Genomic DNA, 7,500 nt, shown 5'->3' with positions numbered 1-7,500 from the left:
ACCTATTGTGTGTGAATTGTTTACTAGGGTTTCTTTCGTCGTCTGCAGCATTCATTCCGCTTCCATTATTCGTGTAATACAACAATAACCTTTTTCCGTACTTTCATTTTCACCTTCCGTTCTCAGGCATTTTGATAACGACTCTTCCTCTTCCTTAACTCTTCCCCCTTTCACATTCTCTCTCTCTCTCTCTCTCTCTCTCTCTCTCTCTCTCTCTCTCTCTCTCTCTCTCTCTCTCTCTCTCTCTCTCTCTCTCTCTCTCTCTCTCTCTCTCTCTCTCTCTCTCTCTCTCTCTCTCTCTCTCTCTCTCTCTCTCTCTCTCTCTCTCGTCAAGGTTCCTCTAAGTCCAGAATATATTAAGAAACCATTCCTTCGTTTCCGTGTAGGTAGTTTGTCCCACAGGTATATAAGGGTGAAGTCACGCACGTCAAACACACCACACGGTCATTCCTTTTCTTGTTCTTATTTTTTTACAGACTTTTTCCTTTTATTTTTTTTGTATCCAAGCGTGAGATTATATAGTTCACACACACACACACACACACACACACACACACACACACACACACACACACACACACACACACACACACACACACACACACACAAGTAGGGGTAATTACCTCATTAAGGAAGTGGACGTTAATGAGGCGTCCCGCTACGCCAGGCTTAGGCACCGTAATGGCGGATCAGTCATCATCAACTTTTTTATCCTCCCCCTTTGCTACTGTACCGCACAATTTGGATAACCCTACTGGCTTTTTATTTTGGGACTTGGCACCTTAGTAGGGCTTTGTTGTTGTTCATGTTCTCTTTCTTCTTCTCTTTCTCCGTCTTGTTCCTTTTTTGTTGCCCTGCTCTAGTGTCCCTCTTACATAAAAAGGAAAAAACATTACCCTCGTTGCTGGCATTCAAACTTTATCACCTGACCCTTTGTTAACATTCACACTTGCATCACTAACTCGAACACTGGATCAGACTAGAATAGGGGGACAGTTTTCTCATTCAATCCACGTTTCTATGTCAACTACTTTGATCTGGCTTCATGTGGACGTTCCTAGTGTTTTCGACTGTTCTTTTGGTTTCAGTGATAGTTCAATAAGATTCTGCGCCATCAGTGGGATAAACATTCGCTCAGAACCTGTCTTATGATTCCTGTCGTCTGTGAAAAAAGATATTACGAGAGAGAAATGTTTAAAAATACAGGTGAGAGTTTGTCATGTTTGCTTTGATGTTTTTTGGTTGGTTTATAGTGGCTTTTGTATCTTTTCTTGGCAACTTTTTTTTTTTTTTTTTCTTCTTCTCTGTGTGTGGCTCTAGTCTGGTAAATAAACAAATGAAAGAGTACCGTGCTCAGTGTTCATGGGTGCTCGTTAGGGTCTCGTTAGCCTCATAGTCCTCGGGGTATCATTTTTCTCAATCATTGTCAGCTTTTCTGCCTCCCACCATCCTCTTTTCATCACCTCTCATCTCATTAACTTATTTGCATCTCTTCATTATCCTCCTTTTTTGCCGTTATCTTTATTGTCTCCTTTTTCGTTCCTTTCCTTCTTGCTCTTCTTATTTTATCTTCTGTTCGTATTTCTTATTCCCCTTTTAACTACGTTCATTCCCTTCATGTTCTCCCTGCGATTCTTCTAATCTATTTAACTTTCTCTTCTTTTATCCTCTCCTCTTCCTCTTACTTTTCATCCATTTCATTCTACCCCAGTTCCCTTTCAGCCATTTTGTGATTCCTGCGTTCCATCCAAATCCTTCCAGTTCTCCTCTTCTCTCCTTCCCCACTCACATATTACCCCGCTCTCCAGCCTCATTTGGCATCCTACCCCTGTGCCCACCCTCATCTGAGCCCCACTAGGGGAGTGGTGCAGACCTTGGCTCACTCGCCTGATGAATAAGGTTCGGTGGTGGTTGAGGACACTAAGCAGTAAGCGACGCGCTGAGGCTGCCCTCGAATTTACCTTGGTGTCCCTCATTGCCTTGGTAATGATAACACAGGTAGGATACGGATGTTAAGAGTGAGTTTTTCCCGTAATGTGTAAGAAGACGTGCCGTTAAGTGATTGAGGAAGTGTAAGGGGATGCAGGAAATTCTGTCTTCTCTAAATGTCGCTGAGAGAAAGAGAGGAAAAATTTACAGGATTAATTCAGGAAGAAAGAACCGGATTTGTGTTGATATATTGTATGCTTTTCTTCGTTTTTCTTTTTTCTTCATTCTTTCTTTCGTTTTCTTTCTGTATCTGGTGGTGAAGGAGGTGTGTCTTTAAACGATATATAGGTAACATTCGGAACAACATTTTTCTTCAGAGTTCATCGTTTCTGGGATCAAAATCAATATTATTTTCACCCATACCATGCAGACTGTCTCTTCCTTACCCATTCCTCACCCATTCTCTCCTTATTCCACTCTCATCTTGCCTCCTCGAACGTCTCCCTCCATGACACGAATCTCTAACCATTTCCATAATTCAGGTATTCATATCGGCACGTTAAGAATCAATTTAACCCTTTCAGTACCATGACACGCTTTCACTCATTTTGTTTATCATTTGGCAATTTTATTCAGCTTCAGAAACTCATGTGCGGGATTAAAATGGTGAGGATGCCGGCCATTAATCTTTCCACCTCCAGAGAACCCTTCCTAATGTGAATAAAATCGTCTAATCATACCCAAACTCACGGTAAAAATGCGTCCCAGTACTGAAGGGGTTAAAGTGCCACTCAACCTTCGACTTCCCTATCAAAAGTTAATACATTACAACTCGTCACACTCACACACCTATGTCCGCGTCACAGTACACCACCCATCTGTAACATATCTCCAGTGTTGCGACGTTCGCCTCGTTACATTATATTTCATTATTCTCTTGCCACATCTAATAACTGCGGAAACACATTACTTGCGGCGAAAACTTTCATGGTCGTCAGAATGAATGAGGTAATGAGCTTAACTGATTTTCTTTCTTTCTTTCCCATTTGTTAGCTTTTATACTCATTAGCTGAAGGAGACTACGTGTTTAAATGTGTTTGCAATTTCAGTGAAGCTTAAGTATTCAGGATGCGGGAGGAGACAGTTATGAGTGAGGGACAAAGTGAAGGTTTCGTAGACCAGACGGCCGGTGAATGGAGAGCAGGGGAGGAGGTGGAGTCGCGTGCTGCCTCCTGGAGAGAATATTACTGGACTGTCATGGAGGTGTGACCGCCGCTGTGCTCCATGTAAGGCTGTGTGAAACTTCCCCGCTGAAAAGAAAGAAAAAGAATGAGAATGTAGGCTAAATCTAGACAGCCTTGAACGTGTGTGTGTGTGTGTGTGTGAGCCAACTAGCCAGCCAGCGTTCACGTTCGCATTCGCATGTTCGTGTGAGTGTTTTCTCTCATTAGAATACAAGTTAGCGACCTTTCCTTCCCTCCATTCCCTCCTTCCCCCCATCTCTCCCTCCCTTCCTCTCCCGCAGTGCCCCTCCGCTAGTGAGAACCGAGTGAAACAAACGCTTTGGGCTCACGACACACATGAGCAGCAACACACGAACCTGAACACGCAGGCAGGGTAGGGGATGCGCACCAGCTTCTGTAACGGCAAGGAGCTGTGTAGGGGAGGTGAGAGGGGGAGGATTGGCAGGAATAGTTAAGGGGAGGAGGTGTAGGATGCAGGAGGGGAGGAAGGAGGTGAAGGCATCGTGCGGAGAGAGTAAAACGAGGCAGTATGCAAGGGAAGGGGGAGATGACCACGAAAGTCCAGCGTTCCCACACCCTTCGCCTTGGTCTTCACTCTGGAAAGTCGCTGTCTCAGGGTCTTTCTTCACGCCCTCAGCATCCCCATCCTTCCTCTCGCACTCATTCTTCTCCCCCACTGCCTCCCACTCCCTCACCCGTGTAACCTTTCATTCCTATCGTCTCGCTGACCTTGTCTCCCATGGCTTACTCGTGTCTCTGTACAGTACGTCTCAGTTTCTATCTCTCCTCTTAGATCCTGATATCCTGAGTCTCTTTAGCTTTTTTCCTGTTACAAGTGTCTTCTCCTTCCATGGCTTTCCCCGGCGCGCGTCTGCCTTCCCACCGTCCTCCTTGCTCCTCCGTCCCCCTTCCCTGCTGAGGCCCCACCCTCCCCAACCTTGCGGTAAGGGCGTCACCGAGCAGCATTGATAACCACCAAACAAGGCCAGCTTCTCCTCCCTCCCTCGCTCCCTCACTCGCCAGTCACCGCTTCCCTCCCTCCACTGTTGGCGTTCACTTTTTTCCTCCCCCTCTTCTTCTTCCTCCTCTTCCTCCTTCTTATGCTCCTCTTCTTCCTCCTGTTCTGTCCCACGTTATCCGCTCCGGTATCTGACACAAGGAGACAGATAGCTCACCCCTTGGGAAAGGGTCAGTAACCCTTCTGGTTAGGCCTATTTGTGGTATATTATGAAGACACTACTGCTCGAGGCGGTGGTGGTGCTGGTACTGATTGTAATGGCAGTAGTAATAAGGATGGTCGTGACTGCTGCTGCTGCTGTTATTCGTAATGATGATGATGATGATGATGATTCTACTACTACTGCTACTACTACTACTACTAATAATAATAATGATAGTAATAATAATGGTAATAATTCATGTTATCAGAAAGTTCGTTTAATTTCTGGAACAAAGGAAGATGCGTCCTCATGTCTCCCACGACTAATAAACTCCTGCAAAAAGTAAATTGATAATATTGTTCGTAGCGCGTAATGACACCGAACAGAGAGAGAGAGAGAGAGAGAGAGAGAGATAATTCGTTTTGGGTTGGTTACGGGTAGTCACGATCAACCTTCCTTTTCTCCCCTTCCTGAAGTCCTTTTTCGTGCTGAATGGAGAGAGAGAGAGAGAGAGAGAGAGAGAGAGAGAGAGAGGATGAAAAAGGTTTCTCACGTCTTACAGTTACGGTAATGTTACTTTTTTATCTTAATTTCCTGAATTGTATTTGCTTTCTCTCTCTCTCTCTCTCTCTCTCTCTCTCTCTCTCTCTCTCTCTCTCTCTCTCTCTCTCTCTCTCTCTCTCTCTCTCTCTCTCTCTCTCTCTCTCTCTCTCTCTCTCTCTCTCTCTCTCTCTCTCAAAGCAGGCTACCCAAGGTCTTACGTGAAGCAATAGAGGCAAGGAGGTGTGAAAGTAGGAAAGCTAGACAAGGAGAGGGAAAAATATCAAATAGGAAATGTGATGTTGATGACTGAAGGAATTGAAAAAAGCAGTAGTGTTTATTTTCTTTCAATTCAAGAAGGTAATTGTGCAAATCCCCTTTTGGTTATCATATTGGCATACTGACTTTGCAGAATGTGTGCGCGAAATTCGGGGATTTAAACTCACTGCCACAAGATTTACTATAGAGTGACTTGTGTTGGGGTATTTTCTTTTAGATTAATCCCTTCAGTACTGAGACGCACTTTTTACCTTGATTTTTGGGTATGATTAGACGATTTTATATACATTTTTAAGGGTTTATGGAGGTCAAAATGTTAACGGTCCAGTCTTCACTACTTAAATCCCCATATGAGTTTATAAAGCCGTATGAAATCGCTTAATAGTAACAGGAATAAATATGAAGACGCGTCATGGTACTGAAGGAATTAAAAGTATCAAAGCGTCAGTATTGAGTTGTAAGGCCACAAAATGGTGATGGTGGCGGTGGTGTTACTGATTGTCCCGTAAGTGATCTGTTTTGGTAGGGGGGAATAGGAAAGTCTTCGAAAAGTCAGTACACTTCAGGAAACTGGAAATATGACGCACCGTTTTGGTATTACTGTACCAGGTGGGAGGAGAAACACTCACCAAGTCAGCCTCACGAAGAATGTTGAGCCTTGGTGTCCTAACATGGAAAAATCGGCACATTAGTGATTTGTACTGATATATATTTAAACTGCAGAAAAAAAATGTTTGCCTTTAGTGATTCCAGGAAATTAGTACATTTTTTCGTAAGTTGATTCCTGAAAGGCCAGTAATTATGTAAAGCATAGCGATAAAGCATCTTAACGGCCATGGCGAGGTTGAGAATACGGTAAACTTCCTCGAGCAGCGTTTCTTGCTCGTTTTAAAATATCTACTCAAGGAATCACTGTTGTTGATGCCTTCGTTCGTTCTGTGTTCTGTGGCGAAGCTGAGAATACGGTAAACTTTTTTCAAGCAAATTTTCTTGTTTTTTTTATTTTCCATTATTATTATTCTACTCTGGGAATGACTATTGTTGATGCTGGCTCTCGTTCAGTGTGCGCTGTACTTGTATGTTGGGCCGCCTTGTCGATCAGCGGGGCGGGGCGAGGCAGGGAGATATGACAAGATGACTGTGAGTTGCCAGTTTTGAGGCATCTGGTCATATGGTCAGCTTTTCCCTTCACTCTGCAGCATCATATGACCGAAACAATTGTGAATCTCATCATTTTAATTTCCAATGACTTAACAGACCCTTGAGAACGTTATAAATGTTGCTTACGAGAGGAGGGAGAGAGGGAGTAGAGTTCAGGCTGCCAGATTAGCGGAGTGACTCGTGTTCTCCTGGGGAAAAAAGTTGTGGTAGCAAGTGGAGATTGGAGTAGGTACAAGAGGGGAGGGGAGGGAGGAATATGAAGGGGAGGGGATGGGGAGCATATTTCCACCGTAATGTCCCCAGGCTGTCGAGGTTCAAGAGGATCACTGGGAAGTCATGCAGCGCTTTTCTTTTTTATGACTTTCCTTGCGGTGTGGAGTGTCTGGGGCAGGTTTGCGGTATTCCCTTGAGTGTTGGTTGGCGTGGGTGTGGTACGTTACAGCGGAGTGTCGTCGCGAGGTGGCTGGCTGGCTGGCTGGCTGTAGGTGTGGCGAGAAGGGGCAAGGCTACCGTGGCCTTTGGTGGCGTAGCGGGCGTGGCGTGGCGTGGTGTGGCGTCTCCCCGCTTCCCTGGAACAGGATATGAGGGTACACGGGGCAAGAAGCAATGGCGGGGCGCTGCAACGATTGCTGGAGGAGGCTGTGAAATGAGACAGTGAGAGGAAGGAAGGGAAAGTGTAAGAAAATGAAATGTCTGTGACAGGAACAAGCGGGTTACCGACGGGGAGAGTCTCAGAGAGAGAGAGAGAGAGAGAGAGAGAGAGAGAGAGAGAGAGAGAATAAAGTGACGTTGCTCTCAGATTTGCAGTAAGATAAATTCGTCAGAAAATTGCAGATCATATTGCTAGGTCACGAGTTGTATTGTATAAAAGAGGTGATTCTGGCTTACTAGAACCTGTTCCTGCTCCTTTTTTTTTCCGTTAAAATTAGTCCTGGACTACCGCCAACACACACACACACACACACACACACACACACACACACACACACACACACACACACACACACACACACACACACACACACGTGAACTACCAAAGCTACAAGACCAGGAAGCAGATGTCGTGTCGTCCCGTCGTAGAAGAGAGACAGTCCTTCCCGGCTGCTTGCCTCTCCTCGCTCCCTCCTCACGGCCCCCACCCACCTGTAAACAAAGCCGCGCGGGACCGACCCTCCAGCAATGACAGG

The 7,500-nt window shown here is 45.2% G+C and overlaps 1 protein-coding gene across 9 annotated transcripts in view; it reads left to right on the top strand.

Moving 5' to 3' along the window:
- The window catches only part of LOC123517457, an 87,995-nt gene that overhangs the window by 33,166 nt on the left and 47,329 nt on the right, over nt 1–7,500 (top strand). The window contains exon 1 of one of the 9 annotated variants that reach the window (XM_045277532.1): nt 1,906–1,998. The exons of the other annotated variants lie outside the window; for them this stretch is intronic. The gene's annotated coding sequence lies outside the window, so the exon portion shown is untranslated. Of the gene's footprint in view, nt 1–1,905; nt 1,999–7,500 lie in introns of those variants that run through there. 9 annotated transcript variants of the gene reach the window in all.

This window comes from Portunus trituberculatus, chromosome 42, assembly GCF_017591435.1.
Source record: "Portunus trituberculatus isolate SZX2019 chromosome 42, ASM1759143v1, whole genome shotgun sequence".
NCBI lineage: Eukaryota > Metazoa > Arthropoda > Malacostraca > Decapoda > Portunidae > Portunus > Portunus trituberculatus.
The sequence above is the reverse complement of the archived record's forward strand: the minus strand, read 5'-3'. Positions and strand labels throughout refer to the sequence as shown.